Source organism: Mauremys reevesii, linkage group 18 (assembly GCF_016161935.1).
Source record: "Mauremys reevesii isolate NIE-2019 linkage group 18, ASM1616193v1, whole genome shotgun sequence".
In the NCBI taxonomy this organism is placed as follows: Eukaryota; Metazoa; Chordata; order Testudines; family Geoemydidae; genus Mauremys; species Mauremys reevesii.
In genome coordinates, this window is record NC_052640.1 from 15,879,996 (window position 1) to 15,902,784 (window position 22,789).

A 22,789-nucleotide genomic window follows, 5' to 3' on the forward strand; every position below is an offset into this window, starting at 1 on the left:
TCTGGGTAGAAGATAGACGTTTCTCAGTGGCTGGCTTGAGATTGTAAAGTGAACCTGCCTCCCCAGAACTAAGGATCATTACAAACCTCACCACCTTCTGCTCCAAGTGCAAGGTGTCTTCCTTGCTTTCTCTAATATCATAGGAACATGTATATTTAAAAAAAAAGAAACCCAAACAAGACATTCCACTGCATACACTTCTCCCGCCCTGGGTAGGGGACTAAAGAACAAACACCACATGACAGCTGTTGATCATACTACTTAATGCACTACTGCAAGGTTCTCAGATACTATGGGGATGAGTGTGTTCTAAGAACCTGTATAGAATAGCTATCACTAGCCTGAAGAACTAAAGTGGAATCAAATATGCTCAAGAGCCTCCTGACACAACACAGTTATTGGCTCATCTAGGTCACAAACTTGTGTGGGTAGAATTTACCTATACAAGAGTCCAGAATGAGAGCAGCTATAATCAGATGAGCAGGAAGGCTGGAATAGGCAGATTCTTTTCTAGAGTTCAGGATCTATTGTTCGTACTGCCTGTAGTAGTTGCACTGAAGAAAAATATTTGCACCAGGTTGGAGGGTGCTAATGGGAGAAAATAAATCAAGAAAGGAATTTTCCTCTATTGATTGTAGAGAAGTTATAATAAAGGAAATTACGCAGGAATAAAACAATTACACAAATATTAATAATTCATAGCCTGTTTCTCCTCTAACTTACCACTGATATATACCAGTTTAACTTCATTGGATGCAGTGGAGTTACTGGTGTGTTTAAGAGAATCATACACCAAGTTTACTTCTCCAGGGGAGGCATTTGACATTTCATTGGCTGCTAGCATTGTCTTTCTTGGAGCAAATGTTACTTGAGACTTTTCTAATAAAGGACAAAAAACATATTTGAACACTCTTGTCATTTCAGATAAAATCAAGTGACTGATTTCTGATAAGTCAAAATATCAGGTTTTTGGAGGTTTCTTCCCCTATAATTATAATTGTTAACATGTATTGTTTGTGCAAGGAACTTTTGAGAGTCAGTTCTTTATGGAAAGCTATGTAAAATACTTTTGAGGTTATGAAATTGAAACAAATGAAATGGTAGGGGGAAATGTCAAGACCAAGGTCAACAAGTACAAGCGATGTTTAATATTCTGGGGTTATTCCTTCAAAGAGACCTGCTCAGTGCATCTATGAACTGCCGTTGAGAGTTTAGGGCAGTCATTGAAAGATGAAGGCAGCCTACACCATGCAGGATTGGACCCTTAGGGCATGGGCTGTGGCTACTAATGTGATACAGACATGCTCAGTTCATGTTTATGTGCCTCACTCTCATGTCTGAATACTTTGGTATAAGAAGTTCCCAATAACTTAAGATACTACAGTAGGCATCTTAGCCAAATATTCTGGGAAGCAGCTGGTAGATACAAAGCGGAGAAGTCTTAACCCAAAAGTTGTGTAGGAAGGTGTTTATTCACCTTTGGGTTATGCCGTCTTCTGCTAGGAGAATCCAAGTTGTGAAGCCCACAGGATAGGGGTCTCAGTGGTGCAAGCCACTTTCATCTCCCATGAGTTACATATGACTGACTAATGCAACTCCCAAAATAGCCAGAGCCAGTCAAGGAGGGCTGGTTGGACAGGTTAATGGGCTAGGGAAGGTGTAGGCAGTGATTTGGTGCATCCCATGAGCATCCTCGATGAGTGGAACTCCACTGCCTCAAAAGTTTGGAGTCCATGTCCCCAACTAAGGGTATATTGGAGAGAATTACATTAACTGAATGAATGCAGAGAGAAAGGCCTCTAGAGTAGACTTATTTACCATTTAAATGTACCATTTTAAATTATTTAACACAAACTAGAAATTAGCATGTAGCAAAATGCAGGGTTCACAAAGGTTCTTCTAAAGTCGTAGAAGTTCCTGCTGCCCTTTTATAGAGCTGGTTATAAAGCATAGTGAATATGATCTTTTAATGTGTTTTGGTCCACCAGTAGATATATCTTCCATAATCTTTTTTGTTTCTATCAAATATTTTTCCACATCTTGAATATTATGCATTGCTTTTCTACAGTACTCTTAGTGACTGCTGCAGGAACTCTTAGTTAACTCAGTTGGAACGTCTTGGCCTCTTGGAGGTCTTCTATTACATTCAGAGTAAGAAATAACTGCCTGCTTGTGTGGTATTTTGATTCCCTTCCTTCCCCCACGCTTTCTTGTTTAGGGTTGTTTTGCAGGCTAAATTTAAAACGGCTGTTGAGAATGATAAACCCAAGTTGATTGTAAAAGATATTGTCTGTTGGCATGTGTACAACTGGGAGGATCAGAACAATGGAAGGTTAATGTTTTGGATAAGCTGGAAAACATTGTTTAAAGTAATTCACAATGTTCCTGTCTTCTGGGTGGATAAAACAAACTGAAAATGTTTTCCCCCTGTTTATGCACATTTTTCAAGTGCCACAGGAGCTGATGTGATGCTGTGACTGATTCTGTGAAGAGGTTCAGTGCCTTCTGTGAGGTATTAAGTACCATCTTCCACAATCATATTGGAAGGGATCATAGTCATGGAACTAAGGTTTCAGTCAAAGTTTTCTGGATTATGTCTAGAGCTGTTCTATAAGAGACATTCACCCTTTAGTGTGTTGAGAACAGCTAATATGGAGGAGCTTCTGAATATTAATAAGAGACTTATTAAGCTAGTTTTCAGTTCAGTTGTTCACTGACTATACTCATTACTTCCCAATAAGTGCTGTGCTAGAAGATTGTTAGAGATTATGATATACCGCTAGATTAAGTGTTCTTTTCCATCATTTTTTCTTTCATTAATGGTGTTAAACAATGTAACTTATTCAGCAAGTTAAAATTACATTTCCACTTTTATTGCTGCTGTACTTCTAGTTTTGGCCTAGTTCCTAAGAAATTCATACCTTTTGGGAGCTGCAGTTTGGCAGACTAAACTTTTCTAACAAGGTTATAAATGATGACTGGAAGGTTTGTTTGCTTCTATTGCTGCTTGACTTGCTTAGTGTGACACAACAGGGCCGGACAAAGGAGGTCCAAAAACACGTCTGACATATACCCCATATAATTTTAACACCAAAGACAAAAGGCTAAATGCAAGTTTTATCAGCAGGTGATTGTGGCTGTGTAATTCACATACTGTTTATAGAACAGTAGTCTGTTCTAATAGACTTGTAATAGTGCTTTGACTGGGTGGGCCAGGTCCTGATTAGACTGCTTAGTTTTTACTCAGATGCAAGTTACTAATGCTTCAGTAAGAGCTAAGATTTTGCTATTTGGCTCCCTCAAAGGATGGCTGGCCTAGTAGTAAAGTAGGTCCAACTCCTCTGTGCCAGAACAGGTACTCCCATTTGGCCAGCTAAGACAAAAGGGCAGCAGGGAGAGGGGTAAAGACTTAGTGAACGAGAGACTCAGTGGGTCAGATTACACTGAGTCAGCCAGGAGGCAACAGCCGCTGGAACCCAGAGACTGTGCGGTTCCTGGGAGAAGGTTGAAGGCAGGAGAGCAGCAAGAAGTTGATGGCTCTGCGCCAGGGCTGGAGGAGCAGCAAAGTTGCCTTCTTGCTCTAAAGTGGAGAGGGCTGAAGGCAGGGGAGCAGTGGAGGAGCTTACCATTGATATGTCCAGGGCTAGAGAGCAGTACCGAGAGAGAGGGCTAGGGAAATGAGGGCTGCTCTACCGGTAAAGATGATCTTCCAGCAGAGAGCCTGTGGGGGCTCTGGCTGTGAAGGACTGGATTTTAAGGACTATATACCCGGGTGGTGATATGGACTACATCTTAGGGCTTGTTAGAGACTATTTGCAGTGTGTTTGATAATAAAGTGGTCCCCATGAAGGGGATTGATTAAGCAAGAGCGCCTAGCATAAAATTTGAGGTAACCGAAAGGGGAAATGGAGGCAGCCATGCTGCAGGAGGGCATCCTGAGTGGGGTCACCCAATGATGGCCACTTGTCAGCAAAGTAAGAGACAATCAGTCATGCTTTATAAACAGAACCTAGTATAAAGGGTTAATAAAAGTTATGAACTTCTTACAGGCATAAGTAGTATGTGTTACAAGGTGCTTATGGCTGTGTGTAAGTGTTACAGGTGGTTATCTAACCATTCTTATAAGCAACTTATTGATCTCCTGGACTTATAACAATCTATAATTGATCTTTATTAAATCATTTAACTTGTTTTAAACTGTTAGTGGGATCTTAATATAAATTTGTGACTAAATATTAGTGTGCAAAAATCCACCTTGAATTTTCTTGTTTTTTTGGTTCTGATTGGTTGATTATTTCTAGTTTACAGCTGTACTGAACCCACATGCTTATTTCCTTGGGGAAAAAAATGTTATGTGCATTTCACACACAATGAGAGAACAGTCCAACCCATGTCAGGGTAAGAACACAAGAATTATCATTCTGGATCAGACCCATGGTTCATCTAGTCCAGAATCTCACCTCTAACAGTGGCCAAAACCAGATGCTTCTGAGGAAGATGCAAGAAGCCTCACAGTAGGCTGACGTGGGAAGAAGGTCTGCCCCTTTTCCTCCCCACTTTGAGGGTCTCATCCTAACACCCAATAGTTTGAGACTGGCTTAAACCCTGTAGCATGTTTAGTATCCCTTCCAAAATGTCTGGATAGTCTTGTTACACATAAGTGTCCAGATCATCTTTGAATCTTGCTGAATTCTTGGCCTCATTGTCACAGGCCATGATTGAGTTCCATGGTTTATTTAGACGTTGTGTGAATTTTTTTCCCCTCCTTTTGTCAGTTTTGAACTTGCCATCTTTCACAGACTGTCCCTTTATTCTTGTGTTAGGAGATATACCATTTGATATTTTATATACACTTATGTTCCTTCATTCTTTTCTTTTCTAAAGTTAGCAGTCCTTCAGATGAAAGTGAATCAGGGTCAGCTGCCTCCTGTGTACCTGCTTGTAGTCAGACATCATTCTGTGGTACACTGCTACCAATTTCTCCCCTCTTCAGGGGCCCTTTAACTTAGAGTCCACAGGTAATTAAAACATTGCCCTCCTGGGGTTCCGTTACTAAGTCCTTACATACTGCACCCCCAGGCTTCAACCCAAGTTCACTCACTTTCTCCCTTTAGGTAGGAAGTTCCTAGACCTTCTTCCAAGAACTAGGTCCCAAATCAAAACGTCTCAAGGCTTCATCTGACTGGTGCTCAGCCCTTTGGCTTCAAGGCCGCCAAGCCCTTCTCCCAGTCAGGGTTTGTAGTAGATGCTGGTCCCAATACTCCCAGTAGGGTTGCCATCCCTCCAGGATTGTCCTGGAGACTCCAGGAATTAAAGATTATGATGAAACTTCTGGAATATGTCCAACCAAAACTGGCAACCCTAACTCCCAGACTTTACTTGGCTGAAGCTCAGCTTTCTGGTTCTGCTTCCAGGCCTAAATCCTTCTCTCAATCAGTCTCTAGCAGAAGCCTCTTGTGTCCTTCCCTGTAGGAGCTTTTCACACAATCTGTAGTCTCCGTACTATTTTCTGAGCTTCTCCTCTTCATTGCAGCCTCCTGCTGCTCTCTATATGGTGGAGTCATCCTGACCTCTCCCAAGTGTGGCTCATTCTGTAATCAGTGTTGACTAGCTCTAGCCCTTTAAGAGTGAGCCACCCTGTTATAGGAGTTTTTCAATGCACTGTTAGAAGTCATAAGCAGACATGAAATACCCATCACATTGAGAGGCCTTACATTCTTTGCATTTTATGCCAGCCATGTTCCAAGGTTTATGCTACAGATTAAATATCTGGAAGGTATCAGTCTTCCTGGGATGCCATCTAATATTGTCTGTGAAGTGGAAAGTTTCGCCATTTCGCCGCCCCAAGCAGGGTGGCACGCCACGGGGGGCGCTCTGCCGGTCGCCGGTCCCACGGCTCCGGTGGACCTCCCGCAGACGTGCCTGTGGAGGGTCCGCTGGTCCCACGGCTTCGGTGGACCTCCCGCAGGCGTATCTGTGGATGCTCCACCGAAGCCACGGGACCACCGGACCCTCTGCAGGCATGCCTGTGGGAGGTCCACCGGAGCCGCCTGCCGCCCTTCCGGCAACCGGCAGAGCGCCCCCTGTGGCATGCCGCCCCAAGCACGCGTTTGGCGTGCTGGGGCCTGGAGCCGCCCCTGAGGCCAAACCAAGCACTTGGATGTTTTTCCCCCGACCTCAGACTGTTACATTTTCTCCCTTTTTTATTTACTTGCACTCTGCAAATCTCCGCTTAATTCTAGACATAATTTCAGGACTCAACAAACTATAGCCAGAGACCCAGGGTCACTCTATCTCTCCATGAGGGCAAACCTCTTCTTGATTTGTATTGATTCTCAGACAAGTATTGTAATCAGTTATTTGAAATTGAAAGCTGAATTTCTTCTGGTTGGAAAAGGTCATTTCCGAGAGCTACCCAGATTGGTATGAGAATATTCATTTACTCATCTTTTGAATAGACTAAACACTGCATATACCATCTGTGCTGACAAAACAAGTTTAATTGAAGGGAGGCACATTTGGTAATTTGAAGATACAGTTGGCATTACCAGAAACTTGTCCTTGTTTGCATTAGAGGTTTTCCCCCAAACTAGCACACTGATTCCAACACTGATGAGTGGCATCAGCAAAACAAGTAGTGAAGACTTACCCTACCAACGAAACGAGAGCCCACATATTACTATCATTAAAGCTATCTTAGCATTTTGTGGAATAATTGAATTTAACCAGCACAAGCTTCCTTATGTGTGTCTCTCTCCAATCTCCGTGGAATGGACTAAGGTCTTGGGTATAAAGGGCCCCAGACTGCCCCATTCATGGATAGAAGAGTGAGCCCACTAAAATGGCACGAGTTATTGTCCAAAAGAACTGCAAGAACTCTTAAATAGAGACTGGTAAGGCCAGAACTGCAAGGCAGGTGAACATACTCCATTCCAAAATGGACATTTCAAAGCTGTCCCAATCCTAGGTAAACAAGGGCTAGAGCAGCAACAGCTGCTGATGCCACTGAGTAGTTTGGCCTGCTCCTTCCCTACTGCACACAGGATACCTTTAAGGATTCAGATTCTAGGAACACAACGAAAGACGTGTCTGTTTGGGGAATTACAGGTGACCCCCTACACCTCCCTTCTGAACCCAACCATTGGGGATGCCTGTACAGTAGGGAGCAAACGGACAGTATTCTGGCCACTAGCATGCTACACTGCAGAGGGTAAGGGATTTCCAGCCGCACACTGTTCTAGGAGCTATCTTCTTGTACTAAGAGGATGATGGGGAAATAGTCTGGAAAAGCCATGATTATATTTACTATGAATTTCTCACTGAAATAAATTCCTCCCCTCTGTGATGGGATTTACATAGAATATCAAGGAAGGACCAGCTGTGGTTGCTGGCTTTTGTGTTTGTGCTTCCTGCAGCCCCCGTTGGCCTAGAGTGGCGAACCGCGGCCACTGGGAGCTGCCTATCGGCCAAACCTGCAGACGCGGCAGGTAAACAAACCGGCCCAGCCTGCCAGGGGCTGTCCCTGAACAAGTGGTGGCCCTAGTTTGAAAACCACTGGTGTAGGCTACACATGACATTTATTTTTTTTAAATAAGAACTGTGAGAGCATCTTAAAAGTGGACCATGCAATATGGCTGTTGTTTTGTATTTCTTAATATTTTAATTAACATTAATAAACATTTTTAAACTTTAGCAGGTTCCCACCTGTAACATTGCTCCACCGAAGTCTTTGTTTTTAGTCCTATCTCTTATTTTTTTTTCACTGTTTACTTTTTCCTTTGGCTAAAAGAAGTGGAGTGTATGTATGTTTTATTTCTGGAAGGTTTGTTAATGGGGAACAAGATGTTCTAAACTAGTAATGCCAGAATTCTGCCCCTGAACTCCAGATTGAATTGCTCAGCAGGTGAAGTCTGAATTGCTAATAGAAATGATACTTTGGGAGAACATTCTTGCCCAAGGTTGGCTTTGTACAGATTCAACACATTTCTCTGACTACCAGCTCCCTTCAGTGCTGCTTCTGGAACACAGTGACCCTATTAAACCACTTTCATTTTGTGACAAATATATTTTCTGTGTATGTGCTTAACTTGCCAGTATGTTTCTTCCATTTGTAATGGGATTTTTTCCTCCGTTCTCCTTTTGCTAAACATGATGTGGGACTAAATGGCACTTACTTATCAGAGCTAATGTAGATAAACAAAGCATCCTGTTTACTAATTACATCAAATAAACCTGCATCAAATGACTTCCTGTGGTTATTGGAAGTTGCTATATTAAGACATGATGTTGCCCTGTACTTATAAATTACCAAACCAGACAGAAAATTTAAAAGGGAAGGTAGTTGCACCCTGAGAGACTCAAATGCTGTATGGTAGCCAAATTCTGACTGGCCTATCAGAATGGAAAAAAACAGACCATATGTGGCTTCACTATATTATAATTCGGTTCATAGCAAAACCAGGATTGAACCTTGTATTACAGTGCACAAATAGCCCTGTTTGCTATTGCTAGTCCTTTTAAAAGATGTTTATCAATTGTTATATACAAGTGTTGACTTTGTGTTTTATTCAAGTTGTATACACCTATAAGTCTGATCCTTGTCATTCACATCCATGTTTTTTCTATTGAAGCATTAGGCCTCATGTTATTTAAGCAATGAGAAATGAGAAATAGCCACATTGGTCTGAATTCTGATATCAGTTACAGAATTAATTTTTGTAATAATACATTGGTGTAAATCTAGTGTTACTGAGGTAAGAGTTTAGTCTGGTCAATAGTAAACATGCCATAGATTAATGACACATTGTCTATGTGGAAATATATCTAGTTATGTACATATACTTTGTGTATATTTTATACAAGCTTGTAACTGATAGCTGGATTTTTTTCCAAAATACATGTGTTATGAAATTAAAGTTCTAACCAGTCTTGTATAAGATAGAAGAGAAAGTGGAGATATTTTTTTGTTAGCACTATAGAGATGCATTAACGGTGCAAAACTTAGAGCACCAAGACTGAATTTTTCCACTTATGCCGAGAACAAGTACAATTTAAAAATATTTTATTTGGTCTAGATAATACTTAGCCCTGCCATGAGTACAGGGAACTGGACTAGATCTCTTGAGGTCCCTTCCAGTCCTACGATTCTATGATTTGAATTCATAATGTTGCTTTAAAATTAAGTAAAGAATTTTTCTACCTTTTCTATGTGTGCAATGACAACATATGTAAAGACCACTGGGGAGATATTTGGGAGTGTATCCACTCCTTTTCTATTTTTTCATCCCATCAGATTGATTAAAAGTTTTATAAGAGAAATTTCAAAAACTTGTCAGATGTATTAGTGTTGGTCAAGAGTTCTCTGGCACTGACATCCAAGACCCCTGCTTGAATTCAGGGATGAAGAGTGATCTTTTTTAGATCAATGTCTTATAAGGTCAGAGTAAAATCCATCCCCTTTTCTGTCTAGCACAAGCCACAGTCTGCCAAGATGCTTTTTATTTGTTTTCTGGATTGTTTGTATTATTGTTCCACCTGTTTTGGAATAAGAATTTCAGACACTTTGATAAGTAGATTAGAGAAGTTATCTTGTAGCTTCTGTAAGTATGTGTAATGCGAGGACATACAGTTTTGTTACTTCCTGCAGCTAAAGCCTTCCTTAGCATATCTGAAGTTTTATTTATGTATGTGATTCAAGAAGAATGGCTTGATGGCTGTGTTCTGGTAGTTTTAATCAATTATGTAGTTAATGTAATGTACCACGGGGCACTGTTATTTTTTCTTCTGGTATATTTTCCAGTCTCCCTTCAGAAAGACTGACTTATCCTCTCTCCTGTGGTAAATTATCCTTAATGGATTGGATTAAATAATACAATTAAGCAAGAAATTTCTTCTGAATATTAATTCCAGCCAAACTGAATAATCATAGAATCATAGAAATGTAAAACTGGAAGGGACCTTGATAGGTCATCTAGTGCAGGCCCCTGCACTGAGTCAGGACTAAGTATTCTCTACACCATCTCTGACAGATGTACATGCAACCACTGGCTCTTACAGGAGAAATGCCAAAGTTGAGTATTTTTGTAGGCAAGCTTAGTTATTTGTTTATAATACAGGGCTATTTTAGCATGTGTTACATGGCATTGGATTTTTGTTTTTAAGACATCATGATTAGTGTACCGGTAACAATAATAATAATAATTGAACAGGCCACCATGTGTTAGGTCACTGATTTCAAGTACAGGCCTACCATTCACCAATATATATTTAATAAAAAGAATAGGAGAGGAGTCTGTTATATTGTATCTTGCCATTATATTTTTCATGCATGTGATTTTTTTTGAATTTTGTTGTAAAGAGGTTTCAGCAGAAGCCTACTCAGTTGCCTAGCAGCATCTGAACGAAATGGGAAATGCCTTCTGTGACCTTGCCTTGTCATAAACAGTGACTCTGAAGATCACTGTAAGTCATATCATTGCAGCTTTACTCCCTGGGTACAACACTGCATTTTTAAAAAGCCATTTTAGGTTGAGAAGCTGTATGTTGGAACTCAGCTCCATACAACAGTAGGTCCATTATTGGCACAGTTTCTGGAACAATGGTCTCTCTGCTTCTTGTGTTTTTCAGGGACATCCACATGCTTATTAAGTTCTGCTTTGCGAACGGCGGAAGAAGGTTGTCAAATTGGCTGAAAGCGTGGTAAGAGCTGTCACAGTTTTCAAAGATACAAGGATGTTTTTCTGTTATTAACACACATTTTCACAGCAGTGGAATCTAAAATCCAAAACTGCTACTTCCCTCTCTCTCCTACCCCTTACTGTTCTAGTATTCAAAGTATTCCAGTATGTGTGACAATTGTCATTCTTTGCCTCACAAGAAAAGCAGTGAAAGACTAAATTCATTTTTTGGAAATCTTTAGTGGCCTTTCCATCAAACAACAGGACCATTGAATTGAGTATTTTTGTAAATTTAAGATATGCCAGAGTTTGAATCAATTTACTTGACACAGCAAAAATACTATGGAAAAACAAATGCCAGGCGAATCAAAATGTTGGTTAGTTAACAGACTATTGTAACAATAATAATAAAGCCTTCAAAACTTTATAAATGGATCCTTTCAAAGTATTTCTGCTGGCATCTCACTTAATAAGAGGTGAACTGGTTTCGTGCCTCTTCATCTAGGCTATAATCTTAATTGACCTAAAAAACCCTGCAGTAATATGTCCAGTTGTAATGGTACTGGCTGTGTGTGACTATGCCCTCACAAGGCAAAGGAACTTACTACTGCTGCCAGCTAGGGGAAATCTTTAGTTCAAGTGGTAGAGACCTAAGTTTGTGAAGTAAAAAGATCATGCTTTAATAATTGCTCTGTAGGTGTCATTTACCTAGTATTTGTATTTTTCTACAACACATGGATGTTACACAGATGATATGATGGTAGTTATCTACTTGCGAGGTAGCATGTATGGCAGGGGTGGCCAACGTGTGGCTCCGGAGCCACATCTGGCTCTTCAGAAGTTAATATGCAGCTCCTTGTATAGGCACTGACTCTGGGGCTGGAGCTACAGGCGCCAACTTTCCAATGTGCCAGGGGCTGCTCACTGCTCAACCCCTGGCTCTGCCACAGGCCCTGCCCCAACTCCACCCCTTCCCACCCCCTCCCTTGAGCCTGCCATGCCCTCGCTCCTTCCCATCCCCCACCCCCAAGCCTCCTGCACACCACAAAACACCTGATAAGTTGGTGCAGGGAGGGAGGGGGAGGTGCTGATCGGTGGGGCTGCCAGTGGGTGGGAGGTGCTGTTGCAGGGAGGGGAGTTGATGGGAGGGTTGCTGATGTATTACTGTGGCTCTTTGGCAACGTACATTGGTAAATTCTGGCTCCTTCCCAGGCTCAGGTTGGCCACCCCTGATGTATGGTTTCTTGGAGTACTTGACCCCCAGGCTACTTAACTAGTGTTCAATGAATAGTTCTCACTAGAACAGTGCAGGCAGCAGAGTTGAAGGCCAAACATGTCACTTTGATTACCTTAATTATAGGGAACCATTCCTGGGGTAGCTAACTTACCCTGCCATCAAACAGAAGTTTTCTGACACTAGGTAAAGCAATTAACAACAGTCCTTTTGCATAAAGTAGGTACATGTCATGCTGTAGGTGTAATTTAAAATACTAGTCTTAAGTATGACTAAAGGCAGAAGGCTATGCTTACAAAATGAAAAAGTTAGTCACACAAATCCAAAGTTTTTAAACTGTTCAATTTCCAATGTTTCTGAAGTGTTCGCTTGGTAACATTATCCTTAGAATAATCAGATTATTGGATAAAGAGGAAATACTATTAATATGGGAGGATGGAAGCGAGGCAGGTGAGTTTGGAGGAAATCTTGTTACTGTAGTTTCTGGTCCTACATGAGTTCACTAATACATAGAGCTATTAAAAAGCTACTAGAAAATGGCTAGCTGGTAGGGGAACCCCGGCCCTTCTTCTCTACCAGGCTCCGACCCAGGGCCCTGAAAATAGCATTAAGATCAAGTACCTAGGAATGTTTGGAGGCTGCCTCCCTGGACCACTTCCTACTATTTCCTTTCCCAATCCAGGACATGGTCACAGTCTCACAAACATTCCAAGACAAGATAGTGTGAAGCATTTCTTAATCCTTAAGGACAAATTAGTCCCTTCTTCAGCACCTAGGATAGCTGCTGCTACTTGCACACCCCTCCACCACAGTCTACCACTATACCAGTGTTTCTCAACTTATTTACCATTGTGGGCCTCATATGCAGCTCTGTATGTGTTATGTGGGCTGCATCCACACTATATATATCTATATACACTATAGATAGATAGATAGCATATATATATCTATATCTATATATCTATATAATGTGGATATCTATCTATCTGTATGGCCCTGGGGATGTCACATGGGTTGCAGCTGTGTGCTGGTTGGGCCGTAAGCGGCTTGTGGGTTGAGAACCACTGCACTATACCCTACTGAGGAGCTATCTTCACAAGGACTATCTGGCTCTGTTTTAAACTCCTCCTCCAGATAGAGCAGACTCTGCAGCTGCAGTGGGGCAGGGCTGGTTGAGCCCAGAATGGCTCCTTAACCCCTTCTATCTCAGTGTGAAGTTTATGTACCTCATCACAGGCAGTAATTGTAGGATCATTACAAAAGTGTTTTTTTTTTATAGAGTTTGTGACTAAAACAGATTTGCTTATTTCAGGAGTTAGGTGTGCTCTTTTCTCATTTTAAAGAAGGTGTCACCTTTAATCAGGACAACCATTCATTTTCTGAATGATCATGCGTTCAGCTGATTGCTTATCAGACCCGGGAGTACATTGGCTAGTTTCTCTACAAAGTGTAGCCTGCTTGTTCAGACAGCTTGTTTTTAAAATAGTTTTAGGCTTATTTTAATTGGTCATTGACTGGATGATAGTGATCTTGAAAATTTGTTGAATTTTCCATAAGCCGTAGAGAACTTGATAGAAAATCTTAAAAGCCAGAACCATTTTGGACCTGCTCATACTCCCATCACACTCAGTGGTTTAATTTCCATTGCTTTCAGTAGGAGCAGTAACAGTCCTATAAGTGTAAAAATTGTGCCATTTATTTCAAGCACAATTATAATCATGTGCTACAGCTAGACTCCCACAAAAAGCTGTGTAACCATCTACACGGTTGGTATGAAGAAAGTAGTTTGCTTTTATACACTGCATTTGGGTACAGGTAGGGACTTTTAGGTGCTTCTGCCATGCCATCCATATTGTCCTCTTGTCCATTTAACTCAAAAAAATATTGTACCGTTAGCAGACCAAGCTTCAAGAATTTTTTTTAAAAGTGTTCAGGCTGTTTTTCCATTTCCTCTACTTCATATAGGGCCTGATCCTTACATGTGCTAAGCACCCTCTTTAGATTGACTTCAGTGAGATTTGCAGGTGCTGAGCACTTGTTGGGATCAGGTATATAGTGAACATTAATGGCTAAATTCTGCAGCACCAGACATCACTGGTCACATCCTCAGGCATTCAAGAGAGAGCTTCAAAGCCGCTCTACACATCTCAGTACTGTGCTAAAATTAAAAGGGGGAATTCAATTTTAACCATAGGTCTTGAGTTTTCTAAAATTGCATATTATTTCAGCTCTGCAGTCTTTCAATCCAATATTATGAAAACAACAATTTCATATGTCCTAACCTCATTCTTGCATAGACAGTTATTTTCCAAAAGTGTGCACTTTTTGGCAGGCAAGAATATATTGACTATATAGTAATAACTTCCATTAAATATTTAAGAAGGAAAGGTGCCATTACAAGTAACAATTGTGTAGATGTCTCCTGCCAGTGTTCATCCTGGAATGATCTTTGAAAGAATAAACATTGCTGCTTCCTCAAGAGCTCAAAATATATAGGTCTGTCAGATGAAATAAAAATTTAAGCTGAACTGGGTAAAAAAGATTTTTTTTTCTTTTCTGAATCCTATATGTGTTGCTTAGCTGCCTGTAGTCAAAGCTAGTCTTTGCTTTGATGATTCAAAACTATAATCTGAATTATAGTAAAGTGTTTGGTATCAAACATTGACCTCAAATCTGGGAGTTTTAATGGCCAAGTTCTGGCATCTGACACATGAATACAGCTCCTGTTGATTTCACTGAATTCAAGTTTGGCCTAATCCTATACCCACTGAAACCAATTGAAGTAAGATTGGGACCGTAGTTTTGTGGTTTTAGTGATCAACATGTATGACCTGTAAAAGCAATCCCACACTTTTCTGGTAAATACATAATGGGCTGGTTCTGGCCCTATGTATTCTAATAGGTTGATAATATATAAAATTTTACCAAAATTTGGAGGAAAAAAAGTCTCTTCCTGATTGCCTGACTTCAGGTATTCTGATTCATCCTTGGCATATGTGGTTTTCATGGTAAGTTTGTTTATAACCATGTTTGTCCACATAAGTCAGCTTCTTGGCTCTTTTATCTCGTATTTTATTAACTTATGACCAAGCATTTTGGCTTTCATCACTGCCAACTTTTTCTGGAGACCCAGGAACTAGGAGTTAATCTTCCTGAATTGATAGATCCTTCTAGATTATGCAACCTCTAATTCAGGGGGGCCAACCTGAGCCTGAGAAGGAGCCAGAATTTACCAATGTACATTACCAAAGAGACACAGTAATATGTCAGCACCTCTCCATCAGCTCCCCTCCCCACGCCGCTCCCAGCACCTCCTGCCCACCGGCAGCCCTGCCAATCAGTGCCTCCCCCTCCCTCCCCGCACCAACTGATCAGCTGTTTCATGGCATGTAGGAGGCTGGGGGGCGGCAGCTAGGGCATGGCAGACTCAAGGGAGGGGGTGGGAAGGAGTGGAGTGGGGGAAGGGACTGTGGCAGAGCCAGGGGTAGAGCAGTGAGCACCTCCTGGCACATTGGAAAGTTGGCGCTTGTAGCTCCAGCCCCGGAGTTGGTGACTATACAAGGAGACGCATATTAACTTATGAAAAGTTGCGTGTGGCTCCAGAGACGCAGGTTGGCCACCCCTGCTCGAATTAATTTGCTCGATAAATTGAGCTGATCATCTCATTTTCTAAAAATTCTCCTAATTTGTAAGTCTGTTCTGGAAGACTTGGAACAAAGCCTTGATATGTCAGATTGGGTTTCAGCATCTTAATTTCACAGGTGTAATTTCCAAAGATAGCTCCCTAGTCTGTAAATGTTTGCACTATTCAGCAGATTGGAGCCAAGTATTTTAAAAAGAAACTTATTTCCTTGAGTCCATACCATGTGTATAAATAAGTAGCAGCTCTAATTGTGCAGCTGCCAAAAACTTTTAAACAATTATGGGCGGCTAGTTCATTTGACATTAAGTTTTTGTAATCCAGAATTTAGCGTTTTCAAGTTGTCTCTGCATGACGTTACCTGAAATCCTCATGTGGATTTCCATGTGGTCTAGTCTCATCGATTCCTATGTGGGATCTTGTGCCTGGGGCTTTTACATCTACATGATTATCTTCTTGCTGTGGTTACACAAGTGATCAACATTTCCTTACAAACCTCTGATTCTGCCTCCAGTATCATGTATGCAATTCTAGTGCTTTCAGTGAAGGCTGAATGGGTGTAGATGTAGGCAGAGTTTGGACAATAGTTCTCTTCCTACAATAAGTGATGGTCTCATTTCGGTCAGTCTATTTATACAGAAGGAGTAGAGTGAATTCTAAAATGGGTGCTTGTTTGAAAGCCCAAGGAACTTGTCCTGGCCTGCTTATGAGCTAAGGCAGTTTATTCAAGTTAATGATAAAGAGGTGTTTTAATGTCTTGAGAGAGAACTGAGTAATGTGAAAGCTGTCAGGACAAAGTTAGCATTATTTCATACAAAGGAGTTGATCAAGCAGTAAGCTACTAATACTGACTTTTCAAGTACTACATTGAGTAGGAAAAAATAACTGACGAATGGCTGTTGAAATTAGTTGAATGATTCAGCAGATAATAACTGGATCTTGCAAAATGAGCGTATGAGAAATTTAGTAACTGGTGTGATTCTCAACATGTCTTAGCCCCCAGCTTAAGTACCAACGTGGAGAACTTTTATTGGGCACTTTCAGAAAAACTCGGATAGCATCAGTATAAGCAGAGTTCTAGCAAGTCTCCCGTCTGTCTCCATGGCCTCTTAATAAGGAAGAGGCCAAGTAAACATCTTATTTAGCAGCAATTGTAATGTGACCCTGAAGTTAGTAGAATTAAAAGATATTATGCATTAGAGGAGCTAAGCAGCCAGTAATACTTACTTAGCCATTGCTGGCAGCGGATGTGATGTAATATTATGAAAACTAGTTTTTATTGAGTCGTACCTGATCAGACTATAAACTAGAGTTATCTTCACTGTGTAGAAGACCCTGCTGAAATATTGTTGATCAATGCAAGGAGGTTTTTAATGTGGAGTAGCTAATTGACTTATTTAGTTAAGTGGTGCATTTAACCTGCTTAGGAGCAAAACGACTTTCAGAAGTACTGATCAGTCTGAAATAGGAAGTTGTATTTTCCTGTTAAAAGTTATTTTAAAAGTGTACTCTTAGCAAGATAGTACGGTACTGCATTATTTGTAGAAGGCAGATCTGGAGGCAATACTTTGTTGCTCAAGGAGAGTTTTGCTTGAATTCAGATTCTTCAACATTCAAAACCATACGTGCTACTCTGGAACCTAAGAATTGTTATCTTTAGATGTGCAAATGCATTATTAAGATGATCTATATTGTGCCCTCAAGTCCTTTCCCTTTCAAAATGGGAGCATGTTAACACACACCTATAAAAAAAGATGGAGAGGTTACAAATCTATGGCAGAAAGCTAATCTTCAAAATTTGCATGGAACTTCCATTCTTTACCAAGTGTCAGATGTAACCTCATACCATTTTGGCTCAAAATAGTAAAAAGGTTGAAATATGTCTACAAGTAGAATATATTTGGGCTCTATGATTATGATTTCACGACTCAAATGGACAGGAGTTTTATTTAGATTAGCAAGTAACTTAATACACCTAGTATGCCAGTCAGCCAAAATGACTTTCAACACTGTTTTGAGTGGCTCTAGGCCCTTGTATGAGCTGTGCTTTATAGGAGCTGATTGCTTAGGGTTTAAATTCACACCTATGAAGATCATTTGATAGGGAGCTCATTATTCATTTTTAACTAAAGAATTACTGGTACTTATTCTACATAAAAATCATTGATAAGTTTATCTAGCTAAAGACTTCTCAGAACATAAACATTACTGTGAATAATACTTTGAACATCCGTCACCTTCCCTATGAAACTATGCACTTCACAAACATTAATGAGTTAAGGCTCACACTGTCCCTATGAGAAAGATTAGTATTTTTCCCATTTTCCAGACAAGGAAACTGATGCGCCTAGTGAAGTGACTTCTCCAAATTCACAGCGGAGGTTTGGGATGGAATGGAGAAGGAAAACTAGATCATCTGACCTCTAACCCTTTTCTTTAAGCATAATTCTATTTTTCCATCACATATAAAAATAAATGATAATTAATAAAATAAAGTCCTCTAAACATTCACTCTTACATTCTAGGCTTTTCAGAAAACACTTCAGTTTCAGATTTCATTTCTAAAGAGAACTTATAGAATGAATATTAGAAAGAAAATTTTAAAAATATCTCATGAGTGAACTAACTAAATCAAGCCTCCCAAACAAGAAGAAAATGAAACAGCCTTTCTAGTCCCATTCAAGGCTCCATAAAATAAAGTCTTACAAAGCTGAAATGAAGGAAATATTCTCTCTGCAGCTGCAGAAGATGTTACTGAAGTGAAAAGATGGTTTAGTACGTACGTAAACTCTGGTTCCAGGTGCTAAGCCCATGACTTTCACCAGTTTAGTGGTTTGATTTCCTTTAAAACGTCAACAGAAAACATATACTGTTTACATTTTTTAAAATTTAAGTAATTTTTATAGATTATAATAAATTAAGACCTTAGTGCAGGTTCTCATCATTTCAAATTTAATTTTAAATGCTTATTAATTTAATTTTAAATAAAAATTGGATTTTTTAAAAATTCATTTTTATCTAATCTGCTACTAGTTAGTGCATATATCGCTCTTCAGCCTGATAAGTGTTCTTAAATTTTATCTGTGTTTTTTCTATTTTTTGTATTCCTAAGGTCCTAAGGAGATATTATACTTTAATAGTTTTGTAAAGAGATGGCAAGACTTTTTCCTATACTGCTGTCCTGATTTGTTCTGGTTCTGTGGTGTTGCTTTGATTTCCAAAGTTGTTATTCAAAATTTAAATGTGTGTTTAAATTACTTGTTAAGAAAAAGGAACCCTAACCCTAGCTCCAAGTGCCCTACCCATAGGAACATTAAACCTAGCTCCAAATCCCCTACCCATAGGAACCCTAACCCTAGGGCGGGGCGCCCTACCCATAGGAACCCTAACCCTAGCTACAAGTGCCCTACCTTAAGGAACCCTAACCCTAGGGCAGGAAGCCCTACCCATAGGAACCCTAACCCTAGCTCCAAGTGCCCTACCCTTAGAAACCCTAACCCTAGCTCCAAGTGCCCTACCCATAGGAACCCTAACCCTAAGGCGGGGCGCCCTACCCATAGAAACCCTAACCCTAGCTCCAAGATCCCAACTCTTAGGAACCCTAACCCTAGCGCGAGGCGCCCTACCCATAGAAACTCTAACCCTAGCTCCAAGTGCCCTACCCATAGGAACCCTAACCCTAGCTCCAAGATCCCAAACCTTAGGAACCCTAACCCTAAGGCGGGGCACCCTACCCATAGGAACCCTAAACCTAGCTCCAAGTGCCCTACCCATAGGAACCCTAATCCTAGGGAGGGAAGCCCTACCCATAGAAACCCTAACCCTAGCTCCAAGTGCCCTACCCATAGGAACCCTAACCCTAGCTCCAAGTGCCCTACCCATAGGAACCCTAACCCTAGCTCCAAGTGCCCTACCCATAGGAACCCTAACCCTAAGGCGGGGCACCCTACCCATAGGAACCCTAACCCTAGCTCCAAGTGCCCAACCCTTAGGAACCCTAACCCTAGGGCGGGGCGCCCTAACCATAGGAACCTTAACCCTAGCTACAAGTGCCCTACCCATAGGAACCCTAACCCTAGGGCCGGGCGCCCTACCCATAGAAACCCTAACCCTAGCTCTAAGAGCCCAACCCTTAGGAACCCTAACCCTAGCTCCAAGTGCCCTACCCATAGGAACCCTAACGCTAAGGCGGGGAGCCCTACACATAGAAACTCTAACCCTAGCTCCAAGATCCCAACCCTTAGGAACCCTAAACCTAGGGCGGGGCGCCCTACCCATAGAAACCCTAACCCTAGCTTCAAGTGCCCTACCCATAGGAACCTTAAACCTAGCTCCAAGTGCCCTACCAATAGGAACCCTAACCTTAGCTCCAAGTGCCCTACCCTTTGGAAGTCTAACCCTAGGGCGGGAAGCCCTACCCATAGGAACCCTAACCCTAGCTCCAAGTGCCCTACCTTAAGGAACCCTAACCCTAGGGCGGGAAGCCCTACCCATAGGAACCCTAACCCTAGCTCCAAGTGCCCTACCCTTAGGAACCCTAACCCTACCTCCACGTGCCCTACCCATAGGAACCCTAACTATAGGGCGGGAAGCCCTACCCATAGGAACCCTAACCCTAGCTCGGGAAGCCCAACCCATAGGAACCCTAACCCTACCTCCAAGTGCCCTACCCATAGGAACCCTAACCCTAGGGCGGAAAGCCCTACCCATAGGAACCCTAACCCTACCTCCAAGTACCCTACCCATAGGAATCCTAACCCTACCTCCAAGTACCCTACCCATAGGAATCCTAACCCTACCTCCAAGTACCCTACCCATGGGAACCCTAACCCTAGCTTGAACTGCCTTACCCATGGGAAGCCTAACCCTAGCTCCTACGTATAGGAACCCTAACCCTAGGGCGGGAAGCCCTACCCTTAGGAACCCTAACCCTAGCTCCAAGTGCCCTACCCATGGGAACCCTAACCCTAGCTCCTACCTATAGGAACCCTAACCCTATGGCGGGGCACCCTACCCATAGAAAACTGAACCCTAGCTCCAAGATCCCAACCCTTAGGAACCCTAACCCTAGGGCGGGGCACCCTACCCATAGGAACGCTAACACTAGCTCAAAGTGCCCTAGCCATACGACCCCTAACACTAGCTCAAAGTGCCCTAGCCATAAGAACCCTAACCCTAGCTCCAAGTGCCCTACTCATAGGAATCCTAACCCTAGCTCCAAGTACTCTAACCTTAGGAACCCTAACCCTAGGGCGGAAAGCCCTACCAATAGGAACCCTAACACTAGCTTCAAGTGCCCTACACTTTGTAACCCTAACCCTACTGCGGGAAGCCCTACCCATAGGAACCCTAACCATACCTCCAAGTCCCTACCCATAGGAACCCTAACCCTAGCTCAAAGTGCCCTACTCATAGGAACCCTAACCCTAGCTCCAAGTGCCCTACCCTTAGCAACCGTAACCCTAGGGCGGGAAGCCCTACCCATAGGAACCCTAACCCTAGCTCCAAGTGCCCTACCCATAGGAACCCTAACCCTAGCTTCAAGTGCCCTACGCTTTGTAACCCTAACCCTAGGGCGGGAAGCCCTACCCATGGGAACCCTAACCCTAGCTCCAAGTCTCCTACCCATGGGAACCCTAACCCTAGCTCCAAGAGCCCTACCCATAGGAACCCTAACTCTAGGGCGGGGCGCCCTACCCATAGAAACCCTAACCCTAGCTACAAGTGCCCTACCCATAGGAACCCTAACCCTAGGGCGGGAAGCCCTACCCATGGGAACCCTAACCCTAGCTCCAAGTGCCCTACGCTTTGTAACCCTAACCCTAGGGTGGGAAGCCCTATCCATAGAACCCTAACCCTAGCTCCAAGTGCCCTAGCCATAGGAACCCTAACCCTAGCTCCAAGTGCCCTACTCATAGGAACCCTAACCCTAGCTCCAAGTGCCCTACCCTTAGGAACGCTAACCCTAGGGCGGGAAGCCCTCCCCATAGGAAACCTAACCCTAGCTCCAAGTGCCCTACCCATAGGAACCCTAACCCTAGCTCCAAGTGCCCTACGCTTTGTAACCCTAACCCTAGGGCGGGAAGCCCTATCCATAGGAACGCTAAGCCTAGCTCCAAGTGCGCTACGCATAGAAACCCTAACCCTAAGGCAAGGAGCCCTACCCACAGAAACCCTAACCTTAGCGCCAAGTGCCCTACCCTTAGAAACCTTAATCCTAGGGAGGGAAGCCCTACCTATAGGAACCCTAACCGTAGCTCCAAGTGCCCTACGCTTCGTAACCCTAACCGTATCGGGAAGCCGTACCCATAGGAACCCTAACCCTAGCTCCAAGTGCCCTACCCATAGGAACCCTAACCCTATGTCGGGAAGCCCTACCCATAGGAACCCTAACCCTAGCTCCAAGTGCCCTACCCACAGGAACCCTAACCCTATGTCGGGAAGCCCTACCCATAGGAACCCTAACCCTAGCTCCAAGTGCCCTACCCATAGGGACCCTAACCCTATGGCGGGAAGCCCCACCCATAGGAACCCTAACCCTAGCTCCAAGTGCCCTACGCCTTGTAACCCTAACCCTGGGACGGGAAGCCCTATCCATAGGAACCCTAACCCTAACTCGAAGTGCCCTACTTATAGGAACCCTAACCCTAGCTCCAAGTGCCCTACCTATAGGAACCCTAACCCTATGGCGGGGCGCCCTACCCAGAGAAAACCTAAGCCTATTTCCAAGATCCCAACCCTTAGGAATCCTAACCCTAGGGCGGGGCGCCCAACCCATAGAAACCCTAACCCTAGCCTCAAGAGCCTAACCCATAGGAACCCTAAACGTAAGGCGGGGCGCCCTCCCCATAGAAACCCTAACCCTAGCTCCAAGTGCCCTACCCATAGAAACCCTAATCCTAGGCGGGGAGCCCTACCATAGTAAGCCTAAGCCTAGCTCCAAGTGCCCTACCCATAGGATCCCTAACCCTAGCTCCAAGTGCCCAACCCATAGGAATTCCAACCCTAAAGCGGGGCGCCCTACCCATTGAAACCCTAACCCTAGCTCCAAGAGCCCAAATATTAGGAACCCTAACCCTAGCTCCAAGTGCCCTACCCATAGGAACCCTAACCCTAGCTCCAAGTGCCCTACCCATAGGAACCCTAACGATAGGGTGGAAAGCCCTACCCATAGGAACCCTAACCCTAGCTCGGGAAGCCCTACCTATAGGAACCCTAACCCTAGGGCGGGAAGCCCTA

The 22,789-nt window shown here is 42.8% G+C and overlaps 1 protein-coding gene across 2 annotated transcripts in view; it reads left to right on the forward strand.

The window, feature by feature from the left end:
- Positions 1-22,789, forward strand: part of ARVCF (ARVCF delta catenin family member) — a 429,897-nt gene that overhangs the window by 18,955 nt on the left and 388,153 nt on the right. For both annotated transcript variants that reach the window (XM_039504866.1, XM_039504865.1), the window contains one exon: positions 10,627-10,698. The gene's annotated coding sequence lies outside the window, so the exon portion shown is untranslated. The remainder of the gene's footprint in view (positions 1-10,626; positions 10,699-22,789) is intronic.